General features: G+C 45.0%; 1 pseudogene; it reads left to right on the forward strand.

The window, feature by feature from the left end:
- The first annotated feature begins 10134 nt into the window (after positions 1 to 10134).
- Positions 10135 to 12036, forward strand: LOC111955960 (A-type voltage-gated potassium channel KCND2 pseudogene; annotated as a pseudogene).
- Positions 12037 to 15354: the final 3318 nt, after the last annotated feature.

Here is a 15354-nt window from a genome sequence, read left to right on the forward strand (position 1 = left end):
GCAATAGCCTGGTCCCAGATCTGTTGGCGCTGTCTTGTCAGCTCGTGTATGGTCATTGTCATGACATGCTGGCAAGGCAGTACAAACCGATCTGGAACCAGGNGGCACATCACAACATGGAAACGCTAACACCCAATAGAAGTGCCATAGCTCTGTGATATGCACCTCTATATAATCATTGCCGTTACTCAATACAAACCTTGCAATTTTGACATTCCAGGTGTGTTTATGTTACTTGTTAGTTGCTCCAAGTTTTCATTATATGATGTGTGAATTCTATAGTCGAATGTTGAATAAAAAATATGTCCATACTACGTGCTCTGGGCATTACTGAGTCAAATGAATAAAATTAGTCAATATATTAGTCAGGAAAAAGTGCCGAACTTCCCATCACTACTATGAACTCCTGGCTAAACGTGCGGTGGTAAATTCACGGCTTTAGGTAAAGGTTAAGCGCCTATCAATTTGGTTTCTCTCGTTTAGGGGGTGTTTTCAGAGTTGATTTGAAACGCTAATGTTTATGCATATTATGCCTTTGTTTTCAGTAACGTGAAGATATTTGAACATTGATATGTAAATGTTGCAATAGCATTGCCAAATGAGAATTCACCAAAGATTTATGCCAGGCGAAGGTAGGTCCTTTAGGAGGCCCTTTTCCTCATTCAGAAAGAACTGTTGGTGAGGTAACAGAAAGTTACCAGCTGTCAGATATACTGAGTGATATGAGTTGATTCTATTGACACTTAATAAGCTTTTTGACTTTTGTAGCCCTACTCAACTAGAGTTATTGCTATATAGGTAAGTATGTTTATTTTTTCAAATTACGTATTTTTGTAAGCTATTTTCATCATTTTTCAGACTCAACTGGTGCTACTCCAGAACCAACTAATTAGGCTGCCGGGTCGTCTATCTTAACACTTCCCCAATCAAATGATCAATTGCAAAGCCAGGCTGGACCAGGCCAGGGCACTGCAATAATTGAACCCTATCTTCACGAAGCACCCCATCCAACTTCCCATCATCATAACAGCCAGAATCCCCAGGCCGGTACTGTTGAGCAGACTGAAGCCTGTGGCCAGGGAGTGCTTAACATCCACAATCCTCTCCTTCCATCCAAACGAGCCCACTGTCCTCTGCCAAACATGTCATTTCCTTTATGATCACTCCATCACACTTATTGTGGCCACAATTAAAGGGCTCAACTGGATCTTAATAAACCCYTAATAAACCCTTAATAAACCCCAGAGTGAACTTTCTGCACCATTATGTCCCATCAGTGTACGCGGAACGGGCGGTGGGTGGGTCTGTTTCAGTACAGCAGTGGAGATCTTGACCCATGGCCCTATAGCCTAATTTCCGTAGGAGGATTTCTAATATGTGAAAAGGGATGTTATGTCCTTTTAATTGAGTTCAAGAGAAAATGATGGACTGTACCTAAAACCAGTTCCCTATAGCGTTCTACTGGCCTCCCCCTTTACATTTCCTTTGCTTCAGGGTGGAAATGGCGTCACCGACAGAACCCGCTACCGTTGGTGTTGTCAACTTATAGGGCCAGGCGTAAGTGATCGACATGACAGACAGAGGCAGACGGACGCGGGTTGCCAATGCGTTCCCTCTGAGAGCGGCCCATGTCAGCAGTGAGTAATAGCGTTATTACGGGAATGGAGTCACCACGAGAAGTGTCTGTCATGTGATTCATTTGACCCAGAGTCTTAGGTGTAATCCGGGAAGAGCTGCGCCRCTACAAGGCTYTCTCTTCCGCTCATAYACTCATACATAGTCAGGAATGGCTCTGCAATAGCCTGGTCCCAGATCTGTTGGCGCTGTCTTGTCAGCTCGTGTATGGTCATTGTCATGACATGCTGGCAAGGCAGTACAAACCGATCTGGAACCAGGMTAGCTCTGCAATACGTTCCAAATTACAACTTGTCATCGATATCACAGTGCTTGATACAGAGAGACTCTTGATATTTGTTTTGCTTTRCTGTGCTGGATTATTATTGGTGTAAGTGTTTTTTTTAATACAGTGAGTGAAGCTCAGGGAATGTTTTTTTTAAAYGGARCGGAATTGAATGTGTACTGTAGAAAGGATGTCTGCAGCACTGAGGAAATAAGAGATAAGATGTTTTGGTATCAACTACCTTGGCCCTGCCTGGATAATAATGTCACTACACATAGTAGATACTARGCTACACATTTACYACTGTACCACCAGAATCACTAGTCCATTATTGCTATCATAAATGGTCATCAAYGAGACCTTGTCTTTGATTGATTKATATATTTTTTACACACAGTACATACCGACAGGGACAACAAAATAAAGTCAATGACTTATTTCMATTGTGGTCCGTTTCCTATTCTGTTTTTTCTCCACCTTCCGTTASATGATTATTTTCTATGGCTGATCTATTCGCTTGACTCCCTCATACTATAGGGAATCTAAGGACKTGTTTCACAGGCACCTGTATGGACACCCATGGGTCACACAGAAGGGGAGCATTGAAATGTGAGGACCCTTTGACCCCTTTACAGCCTCATCAATCACTAACAAGGCCACACAGACAGTTTGGCATTTGTTATTCGCTTTTTCCTTTCTCTCCTTAGCTCTCCTTCAGCAAACCCCCCCCCCCCCCCCCCCCCCCCACACACACACACACACTTTAAGGCTCCGCAGAGATGGCCATAAATCGTAGAGTACATGCTATTGATTAATACCCACAGTGGCCACACACAGAACAACTACATACGTACACTAAGATAAATACAGTTGAAGTCGGAAGTTACATACCACCTACTTAGATTGGGAAATTAAACTTCGTTTTTTCAAACACTCCACAAATTTCTTGTTAACAAAACAATTGTTTTGGCAGTCGCGTTAGGACATCTACTTGTGTGATGACACAAGTCATATTTTCAAACAATTGTTTACAACAGATATTTCACTTATAATTGACTGTATGACAATTCCAGTGGGTCAGAAGTTTACATAGACCTAAATTGACTGTGCCTTTAAACAGCTGTTAAAATTCGAAAACAATGGATGGTTTGGAAGCTTCTGGATAGGCAAATTGACATCATTTGATCAATTGATGGTGTACCTGTGGATGTATTTCAAGGCCTACCTTCAAACTCATTGCCTCTTTGCTTGACATCATGGGAAGTGGAAAGAAAATCAGCCAAGACCTCAGAAAAACAAATTGTAGACATCCACAAGTTCTGTTCATCCTTGGAGCAATTTCCAAATGCCTGAAGGTACCACTGTTCATCTGTACAAAACAATAGTACGCAAGTATAAACACCATGGGACCACGCAGCCATCATACCGCTCAGGAAGGAAACGCTTTCTGTTTCCTAGAGATGAATGTACTTTGGTGCGATAAGTGGCAAATCAATCCAAGAACAACAGTAAAGGACCTTGTGAAGATGCTGGAGGAAACAGGTACAAAAGTATCTATATCCACAGTAAAAATGAGTCCTCATAATCGATATAACCTGAAAGGCCGCTCGCAAAGGAGGAAAGCCACTGCCTCCAAAACCACCTATAAAAAAAGACAGATTACAGTTGCAACTCACATTGGGACAAATATGCATAATTTTTGGTAAGAAAAAAGTCCTCTGGTCTGATGAAACATAACATAACAATAATGGACCATCGTTATGTTTGGAGGAAAATGGGGAGGCTTGCGATCCAAAACACCATTTCAAAACCGTGAAGCACGGCGGTGGAGCATCAGTTGTGGGGTGCTTTGCTGCAGGAGGGACGTGGTGCACTTCACAAAATAGAAGCTCTCATGAGGAAGAAAATATGTGGATATATTGAATGAACAATCTCAAGACATCATCAGAAGTTAAAGCTTTGGTCGCAAACGGGTTCTTCCAATAGAACAATGACCCCAAGCATAACTTCCAAAGTTGTGACAAGATGCGGCTTAAGGGCACACAAAGTCAAGGTATTAGTTGTCAAGGCCGTCGAAAGAACTGGGAACAAAGTGCAAGCGTGCGTAAGCGTACATTTTTCCTTTTTATTAAAATGTCGCCAACAAAACCAACAAACGAAAGAAAACAACCGCTGAAGGGCTTTAGCTGCACAAACAAAGCTTAAACTACCCACACTGAAAGGAGGGGAAGAAAAAGGGCTACCTAAATATGATTCCCAATCAGAGACAACGATAGACAGCTGCCCCTGATTGAGAACCATACCCGGTCCAAACATAGAAATAAAAAACATAGCAAAACAAATCCACACCCTGACCAAACCAAAATAGAGACATAAAAAGGCTCTCTAAGGTTCAGGGCGTGACAGGAGTGGCCATCACAAAGCTCCTGACCTCAATCCATAGAAAATTGTGGGCAGAACTGAAAAAGCGTGTGCGAGCAAAGGAGGCTACAAACTGACTCAGTTACACCAGCTCTGTCAGGAGAATGGCCAGAATTCACCCAACTTATTGTTAAGGGCAGTCCTAACAAACTACTAATTGAGTGTATGTAAACGTCTGGACCACTGGGAATGTGATGAAAGAAAAATAAGCTGAAATAAATCCTTCTCTCTACTATTAAATCTGAACATTTCACATTCTTAAAATAAGTGATGATCCTAATGACCTAAGACAGGGATTTTTACTACGATTAAATGTCAGGAATTGTGAAAAACTGAGTTTAAATGTATTTGGCTCAGGTGTATGTAAACTTCCGACTTCAACCTGTACATACAACGCTGCTGCTTACTGTAGATACACTTGCTACTTTCCCCTTTCTCCACCCCTCCCAAAAAGAACACAGCACAGGACACACACAGGCTGAACCAGTTGATTTCTGGTTTCCCCTCTGGGCTGTTTGTGTGTCTCTGATTTAAGTTGGGTATTTTTATGACTGCATTTTAACTGCCCACCTTTGCTGATTAGTGATACAGCCATACCCTTTGTGTGCTGTGACGGGGCCAGTGATGGATGCTTTATGTGAGAGTAACAAACTACTGTAGAGGTTTGAATCAGGAGTGGTGCGGTTTTGTCGTTTTTGTGTGTGTGTGTGTGTGTGTGGTGTGGTGTGTGTGTGGTGTGTGTGTGTGTGTGTGTGTGTTGTGTGTGTGTGTGTGTGTGTTGTGTTGTGTGTGGTTGTTGTGTGTGTGTGTGTGTGTGTGTGTGTGTGTGGTGTGTGTGTGTTGTGTGTGTGTGGTGGTGTGGTTGTGTGAGAGAGAGAGAGAGAAACAGAGAAAGTAAAAGAAAAGAAAGAAAGAAAGAAAGAAAGAAAGAAAGAAAGAAAGAAAGAAAGAAAGAAAGAAAGAAAGAAAGAAAGAAATCTGGGTTGAGGAGTGAAATGTACAATTTCTCTTCTAAATATGTGACACGGTGCAGAGGGATAACATCATCACCACCCTCTACAGCTTGCAGAGATGTATATACGGTGGGTGCTTTCTTAAATTCAATCTGGAGTGCCAAAGCCAACGTTTACCAACACCGGTCATATTCAACTGGTGTTGAGCGTTCGTCAATTCATCAGTTATTCTGCACTCTGGAACACTCAGACGAGAGTGCTCTGAAATTGGAGTAGATAGCCAGAGTGAATTTAGGAACGCATCCAGCATGTACAGTGTCTGGACCATAGAAATAGAATGAATAGAACGGGCGTCCTCATTCAAGTCAACGACGGCATAATGGGTGGACTGACGGCCATTGCGAGTGTACCCATAAGAACAAAGCAGGAAGTGTACTTATCAATCTGTACTGTACTTTGTTAAATCAAGTCAACTGACATTACAGAAATACATTACATTGCATGAGCCACATCAGTTAACATCATTTTTTGAATGAACATTCCACATTACCTTGGAAATGATTGCATCACAATCCCAGGCAGCCATTGCAAGTGTACCCATAAATTTACCAGAGCYTCCAAGTCTGTTCTATTCATTCTATTTCTATGGTATAGACAGCTCAAAAGACACAGCCCATGGGTCCAAAATAGCTTCATGCCAGTAACCATGGTGACAACAGACAGCGCTTCACAGCTTCACAGCATCATAACCACACAGAACAACGATCCTCTTAACCACTAAAGCACCRCTAAATCACCGTAATGCCGACGCAAAACACTGGGCTGGATTATTGTGTGTCAATAGTAAAGGGTTCAACGTGGTTAATGTCACTAGAACATGATCATCTCACCTCAKACAGAGATCATATAATTACTGAGTCTTTTCACAAGTATGGTAGCACACTTAATACAGTTCATCTGTATTTTTGTTCGAGCTTCAACCAAAAAATTCAAATGTTGCATGTATCTGTAGGCTAGATAATGACAGTTTAGTGGTTTTGATTCATTTTCATTTCCTATCAATTTATATCCCCCTTTTTCTATTCCCCTCTGACAATCAACATGGTTGGAATAAATGAATCAACATGGTTGGAATAAATGCTGATTTACTGGAATAAAACTGCTATCTAAAAATCATGTTACAACTACGGTTAAAGTCAACTAAAGATGCTTTACATTACTGTGGAGGTATAGTCTTTTCTTCTTAGGTTTAGGTTTGTATCATTTTGGGGCTGTGAGAAACGCAGCCTATTAAACAGGGAGTTAGAGGCTATCCCACTGTCTCTCTGTGGCTTTTGCAGTAGCCAAATACATTTGTTGTGCTCTCCAAGGTTCATTTGGATTTCACTTAGCACAATATCTGCACAGCCAGAGCTACTCAGTAATTTCCCCTCTCTCTCTCTCTCTCTCTCTCTCTCTCTCTCTCTCTCTCTCTCTCTCTCCCTCTCTCATATTTTCAAAACGTGACAATGTACAATCGGTGTTATTTTGGAATTGGTTGGTATCAAGAGGCCGCCCGCGAGATAATTCATTAGAGGCGTAGGGCGGTGAGACACGTACCGTTTTGTAGAACCGGAGGGGCACAGCCATGCTGGCTGGCGAGCTAAGTAAGCTTGGCAAAGGGGGTGCGAGAGAGCCTCCGTCCAGCGTGGTGTGGGGAGCATTTTGGCAATAGTGTTGCGTGGGTAAAATCAAGCCCCCCCCCCAAAAAAAAACATTTTACAACCTTTGTGTTGTGATAATTGCGTTGTTTGCTCTACAACCTGTTACTTCACATGCCTTGACACCGTGATATATAGGCCTAAAGGCCGAGACAATAAGAAGACACAGAGGCAGGATAAATTCAACCACACCTTTGTTTCATCACAAAACCGGATAGCAACCTCTGTCTGGTGAAGTCCACAAAGTACATTKCATGTAACAGACAGTTACATAACCTACAGCATATTCAAGCAAGTTAATGTTTCCGACATTTYTGGACAACTAAACAACTATTGATTTAGAWCCACAGAGAGTTACCGCAAGTCGCAAAGAAAACAGGAGCTGCCTCCACTATTCCAGCACCATTTCAACTTCAACATTTCAACGTCATCAAATCACCTCTCCTTAGTCTAATACAGTGACAACTAAAAGATACCAAAAACGATTTAGTCCAATCAATGTATTGTAAATATGATGTGGCTGTCCATGGTTTCTGACTTCTCTGTGTGTGTGTGTGTGTGTGTGTGTGTGTGNCGGTGTGCGTGCGTGTGCGTGCGCATAGAAAAACATGTTGACTCACCCTACTTGTAAAGAAATGACAATGCCATCCACCTCTCTTTCATGTAGATGAAACGGTCTATCACTCTGTCATACAGTGCACGCTTTTATTTTTGGTTGTCCTAGGCTATCTGGCAAAAATTCTTGTTCACTAGCCTAACTTCCATTTAAGGGCAATGTTAGATAGTTAACATTAGCCTTCTGCATCTAGCTACATATTGAACTTCCATCCTCTCTGGCCAGGGGCACAATGTATGAATTAATGGTTGGATCAGAATCGCCATTATAATCATTGGCCAGTACAGAGAATTAAGTAAAACCACAAGTCCACATCCCTATCTCCATCCGGGGACAATTTTAGCTAGCTAGCTAGCCACCAGGGGACAGCAACACAACGAGATGCAACAATTCAAGTTGTTTCTGTCAATGATGTAGCTCTCAATGGGATTTGACAGGACTGATGCCAAATCCAAGCTGGCTTCCCATTACACTTTTATTTTTTTGGTGCGCCAGGACCATTCACAGTTGAGCTCGCTCAGTTTAGCTCAATGCTGATTGGCAAATTTGTTATACTTTTTTTTATAAAGGGAGGCCAAATGCTTGTTGGCTTCCTTTGCATTCCATGCTACAGTACGGACGGCAACAATGTCATACCARTTTGGAACAGACAACATCAGATAGATGGCCTACACGTAGAGAGACATAGGGGCGCTGTTTCGCACACTCGGATGCTTTCTCGTGTGAGATACGTTCAGCCTCTTGCGAACTGAAGGAAAATTATGAAACACAGAGAGACGAAATATCATTTTTTTTATTTATTTACTTATTCTTTTTTTGGTCAATTTTTTTGCTTCCCTTGGCATCCGTGAATACACGCCACTGTATTTGGGTGACTGTCGCCATTTTCGTTTTCAGAGGCTTAAGTTACAGTAAGTTGCATTGAGGGTAGCGGTACGTAGTGAGAGTAGGTCTAAGGCAATAATGGTAAGCACCACATATCTGGCTGATAACATGTTTTCCATGTTATTTGATCAATATAGTTTWTTTTTATTTCATGTGGATGTTTTTTCTATGACCCTATTACCAGCAGAACCAAATACCCGCTCTGCACGACTGAGATCGGKAAAGGAATCAACAACGCCATGTCAGAATCACCAAGTCATTTTAGTGTGCATGCGCTGCATCAAGGATGGCAATAAATTCTGTTATTTCACTATCRGGTTCAGGTCAAACCTGTGTGCCCATTTTATTATGCAAGTGSCAACATGATTCCAACCTTGGAATGCATGGCACGCGATATCACCCACTGCGTGCCCTCCTTTGGCCCAATGATGTCCATGTTTCCCTTTGAACGAGGGGGCCGTCCGTGGTCTCTGTGATGAGCAATATACATGTAGGTCTTTATGGAAGACTAATATGTATCCCAGGGTTGAAGCATAACTCATTTGTGTCAATTACTTCAACACAGACGGCTTATTATAGTAATGAAAGATTACTATGGAGTGGCCTGCCTGTCCTTAAAGGGCCACAGTGGACTAAAAATACGTTTTTACTGTCACATACATCATGTGTTGTTTTACAGGGTCAACCATAATAGCACTGCACCCCTGGAGCAAAGTATGGTTAAGTGCCTTGCTCAAGGGCACATCGCTTGGCTACCTGCCACCCTACAGCTTCTCCTCGGGGGTTTGAGTGTCTTCTCCAGGGATGAGTGCTGTCGGGTGGGGTTCAATGCTCACTGCGCTAGACAATGACATACATCCATCACGTTGATGACGTCTATAAAGTCTCCGAGGACATCTGCTGAGAGCTGAGGGGAGAACAGATACCCCGAMTGCGGTGCGCTCCACTCCGCCCTCGGCTCCGTGGGCTCCCCTCTCCCCTGAAAACTGTCTCCATCTAGCGGTGCTCCGGCTGAGCATCAGTAACAGTGCCCAGAGACAAGGAGGCTGGAACAACGGCCTGTGTATTAGCAACCACCGTAAATACACTTTCAGTCAAAGCTCATTTTATGCACAACGTACTGCATGCTATTGCTTTGATGTGATACTACTCTGTCAGTACGGTGTGGTATAATTTCACAATGCCACCGGGGCTGACCGCCTGTACGGTGTCCGTTTCAGAGAGATATTTGGTTAATGCTGACACGGKCGTGCATAACGGGGTATCCGCAAGGCATCAAGGAGGAGCGCTCCATTTGATTACACAGAAGTTAAAGGATGCCCGGAGCTCGTGACACGCCCCCTACGAACTGGGGAGAGGAACTTGGGCCTTCGGCGCAGCTGCAAAGCAGCGAGAGTGACGGAGAGGAGAGGCAGCCGAGCCAACAACTTCCATACTCCCATTTGTTGCTCTCCTTCGGTTATTGATTCCCCTTCTCTCTCTAGTGGTTATTATATAATTATTCAACGGTTGCCTCCGCTGGTGACATTTTGAGCTGGAGCGGCAGCTTGTGGATATGGTGGTGGCACACTTGTGTATTTCTGTGTGTCTGTGTTGAGCGCGTGTGTGTCCGTGTGTGTGATTTTATGTCCTTTCGCGCTTCAGCTGCGAACACAGAGCACAGTTGTCGGTGTGGACTCGGCCCATACAGTCATTGGTCTACGAAGAGGATCACAGTCGCGCGTTTCTTGAAAAGCTCGAGCTCTRGGAGGGATAAAGACGCCGGAGGCGCGAGCTGATCTTCAGGGTGTTGTTTGGCTAGAGAAATAGCTCGAGAATGTCCTTGTATGACTGGAGCCAAGTCTTTCCCGGTGTTWGGAGCACGGAATTACCCCCGTGTTGAACTTGTTGCTGGTTCGTTTCAACCCCTTTTCCAAGGGGAGAATATTCTGCATACTTTTGTGTGCAGAGAGGATTGTTTTATATTAGAAAGAGAACGGAAATCTTTATTTTTCAAACCAGTCGCTTTTACGCGGAGGTGAGTGGGCTACATTATTAGTTTGTTGTATGTGCTTTCAATTTCCAGACTATTGCCGTTGAATCATGTATGTTATACTGCTAAATATTGGTTCGGTGGAGTCACTGATACTAGAACCATTGACTACTCGCTCTCACGCTTTACATTCACTATCGACGACAGTAGGGATATACGTGGGACATGTCTGTGCAATGATTTTAGATTTKATTATTTATTGAGTTTCAGAAGGAAACAGAATGAACAGCAAGTGGACGATATATTCATATCAACCATGCATGATTTGTTGCAGTGTAGCCATATGAGTAGGCTAATGCTTGGGTTGTTTTCCTGCCTCTCCAGATGTCCTCTCGCCGCGCTGTGGTTCTGTGATCGCCCACCGGAGCGTCGAGAGCTCTTCACCGGGACCGGGTCGCACACAGTGGGTCACCATGGCAGCGGGAGTGGCGGCGTGGTTACCATTCGCCCGGGCGGCTGCTATAGGATGGATGCCGGTAGCCAGTGCGCCCATGCCGACGCCCCCACCTGACAACCGGCGAAAACAGGACGGGCTCATCTTGCTCAATGTCAGCGGTCAGAAGTTCCAGACGTGGCGGAATACATTGGAGCGGTACCCGGACACTTTACTGGGCAGCACAGAGCGGGAATTCTTCTTCCACGAGGAGACAAACGAATACTTTTTCGACCGTGACCCGGATATTTTCAGACACATTCTGAACTTCTATCGTACCGGGAAGCTGCACTACCCGCGCCAGGAGTGCATCTCGGCCTACGATGAGGAGCTGGCCTTCTTTGGGATCATACCGGAGATCATAGGGGACTGCTGCTATGAAGAGTACAAGGACCGGCGGCGGGAGAACCAGGAGAGAATCCAGGATGACGAGGACAGCGAGAACCAGAACGATATGGTCCCGCCGGATATGACATTCCGAGAAACCATGTGGCGGGCCTTCGAGAACCCCCACACGAGCACCATGGCCCTGGTGTTTTATTACGTCACCGGCTTCTTCATTGCTGTTTCCGTGATGGCCAACGTGGTGGAGACGGTCCCGTGCGGGACTTTGCAAAATCGKGTCAAACAGGTGTCGTGCGGGGAGCGGTATGCCTTGGCATTTTTCTGTCTGGATACGGCCTGCGTCATGATCTTCACCGTGGAGTACCTGCTGCGTCTAATGGCGGCGCCCAGTCGCTGGAACTTCATCAAGAGCGTGATGAGCGTCATCGATGTGGTGGCCATTATGCCCTACTACATCGGCCTGGTCATGACGGACAACGAGGACGTCAGCGGGGCCTTCGTCACCCTGAGGGTCTTCCGGGTTTTCAGGATTTTCAAATTCTCCCGCCACTCTGCGGGGCTGCGCATCCTGGGCTACACGCTGAAGAGCTGCGCCTCGGAGCTGGGCTTCCTGCTCTTCTCCCTCACCATGGCCATCATCATCTTCGCCACTGTCATGTTCTACGCCGAGAAGGGCTCCTCAGCCAGCAAGTTCACCAGCATCCCAGCAGCCTTCTGGTACACCATCGTCACCATGACAACTCTGGGGTAGGTGCCGATCCAGTTTACCATACAGTGCAGATGTGTGATCAAATGCTCAGGGGGTGTGTTTTCGACCCTAAATCAGCAGCATTGGTTTGCTGTTGTTCTCACCTTTGAGTGTGTTCTCTCAATGCAGCTGCAGTGTGAATGGAAAGTTGGGGAAATGTCTCAGAGGCCTGCCTAAATCCTCCATTTACATGAAACACCCTCAAGTGAACGGTTTAGGGCATTCACACAACATTCACATTCAAAGGCCTCAGAGGCATTTACCTTATTCACAGGCCAAGCTGTAGGCCTATGATGTCATCATATCCTAACCACTGTAGCAGTTCTCGTCATTAACATTCACACCTCTTCAACACTGTCAAATGAAGAGAGCTATAAATGGAAAACATGGGAGGAACAGAGAGAGATCAATGACAATATTTAAATTTCAAATCAATAGATACTACAATAGATTTCTCTCACACAGCATTTCTCTCTCGCTCTCTGCCCCCCCACACAAACACACACACACACACAAACACACACACACACACAGTGGCCTTATATTCTCTTTTGGTTGCTCCTCTCTTATTTGGCTTACAGTTGATTCAATTTAGCCATACTCGGTTTGAAAAGTGGCTGCAGCGTTGCAGTCTAAGCTGTGCAAGAGGCATATTATGTCACCGTGTTGCTGTTGATGTGTACACCCATTCATTAATATGAGTCCTGGGGCTACGGTTCATTGACGCCTTTGCCGGTTTCTCCCACCTGCGCTGTGCAGTAGTAGCCTATTTTGCGCTCTCCATGGTGTTGAAAAAGAGAGTGGCGCGCTGTGGGGAATCAGAGCCGCAAGCATAGCGGTTGCATTGCGYTCTCCGCGGTGCTGAAGCGGAGCAGCACGCATGGCAGTGCAGTACTGTGCGCTCTCCATGGTGCTGAAACGAAGCGCTGCGGCTCTTTTCAGCATTGCGCGCTCTAGCATTGCCGTTACTTTCCTTGCCAACAGTTCACGGGTGTGAATCAGCCTCTAAAGTGGTAATCAAATGGAGCGCTAAAACCCACGTCTGACGCTTTGATCACAGCGCCGTTGTAGTCCATTCGGCACATGAACACAAACGTGGAGTGTCATCGTAGTATGTTACATGATGGATTTCACAAGGCTCAATTACTCATAGGTCAAGAGCTGGTATTCTCTCTATTTGATTGGTTTGTTTTGTTCATTATTGAGCCTACTGCCTGACAGTTTGTCTATATGAGTCTCTCAATGAATTTGATTGGAAGGCCTGTTGTGTTCTGATTACTTTATTCTGTAATTGCATGTGTAAGAAGGGGAGGGTGGAGAGAAAATAGTGGCTGAGAGAAAGAGGTAGAGAATAGATTGCCACACCTCATTGGTGTAATTTGTGTAGTTCCATTCCCACTGTCAGACTTGATGATATCAATAACAAAATGCAATTACTGGTTCACACTCACCACTGAGCTAATGGCTGACGCAGTAGGAGTGGCTTGTTCTTTCTGTGAGTGTGTGTGTGTGTGTGTGTCTTGCCTTCTGTTAATGAGATAGCCTAAGACAAAAAACTCAGGGAAGAAAAGCAAACCTCCTCTCACTCCCACTCACACACACGACACATTAACATCACTGATACACAGCCAAGCTCCCATCCACAACCAGAAACCATTCTGTGGCTCATAGAAGCCTAACCCTTTGTTTTGCCGATGTGTCAATCAGCTGGTTACTGTGTGTGGTGTGTTCTGGCTGCAGTGCCAGTTGTGTTGCGGGCGATGGCAGTACCTGAGGCCAGTCTGTGTTTACTGTGCCCAGGGCTTGACAGGTGGTGACTACACAGCTGCACTAGCCTTTGTTTGAGAGTACGAACACACAGTCATCTGTTTCTATTCTATTGCATCGGTCCAGTGCCTCACAAAAAGCCATTGGATGATCGAGTGTATGGTAAAATGCCCTGGACCGTATTATCAAAAAGAAATCTTGTCCAGTACTCATTGTCTGTAAAAATCCCCACAATTTCTCTCAAATGTGTGTCTGTGTGTGTGTGTGTGTGCGTGTGCGTGTGTGTGCTCGTACATGCGTGCGAGGAGTGTTTTGGTAGATTGAGCAAGGACATAGCTCTTAAGCGGACGTAGGCTATCGTTCTTTAATGTCTCATTACCTTGCCAGGGGACCAGAGACATGGATGGATCTGTGGCTGGGAACTGCAGGGAGCAGGGGAGGGGAGGGAGGTGTGCTCAGTGAAGCAGGTAAAACAGAGAGGAGGGAGGGAAAGAGAAAAATATAGAAAAAGAGAAGGATAAGGTCATAGGGAAATTTGGAGAAAGGGCAAAGAGAGAGGGAGTGAGATAAAGGTGGCAAGACAGAGAGAGAGAGAGACAGAGGGAAAGAGCGAGAGACAGAGAGAGCGAGATAAGAAGGCATAGCAGAGAGCAGAATGAGTTTTCTCTCCGTGCTGTGTCTTTTATGAGCCCACTGCAGCACTCCACATTGCTCAATGCACCCATATACTCTAGCAGTATCACTGGCTGCACCAAATTCACCATTATTAACTTGGTGGTTCGAGCCCTTCATTTTGATTGGCTGACAGCCATTGTTTAATATCAGACTGTATACCACGGATATGACAATACCTTTATTTGTACTATTCTTATTATGATGTTAACCAGTTTATAATAGCAATAAGGCACCTCAGGGGTTTGTGGTACATGGCCAATATACTACGGCTAAGGGTTGCATCCAGGCACTCCGCATTGCGTCGTGTGTAAGAACAGCCCTTTCCCGTGGTATATTGGCCATATACCACACCCCCTCAGGCCTTATTGCTTAAGTATACCTAATCCTCTTACTGTTGCTAGCTCTCTCAAATCCCCAGCCTGTCTCTGACCTGCAGTATCACGCTGTATAACGTCTGGCTCCTGTGCTGCAGTTGCCCAGGGGTTCATTTTGTACTGTGTACACTGCGTGTCCATGCTGTACCTAGGCAGATACACAGCCAGAGACAAATCCAGTTGCGTRTCCAGTGAATTACGGCCTAATTTCAGCCAATTCTCCTTCCAGCCTGTGATCCATTTAGTGCGGCCAGGACTCCCGCGGTTTGGATATCCCCGGACCTGGAAGAGAGGCTGTGTGTGTGTGTCTGTCTGTCTCTGCCTTTGTCTGTGTGTATCAAAGATTGGGAGGTGAACAACTTGAATTAATCAATTAATCAAATGTTCTTAGACGACCAGCAAAGTGCAAAGTCAAATAATAACCGCGGTGGTTCTAGAATGTGTAACACTTGAATAAGTTGAATCAGTGTCACAGCTTAACCCCCTTGTCCTGCTTCTGGCCCCC

Source organism: Salvelinus sp. IW2-2015, linkage group LG3, assembly GCF_002910315.2.
Source record: "Salvelinus sp. IW2-2015 linkage group LG3, ASM291031v2, whole genome shotgun sequence".
NCBI lineage: Eukaryota > Metazoa > Chordata > Actinopteri > Salmoniformes > Salmonidae > Salvelinus > Salvelinus sp. IW2-2015.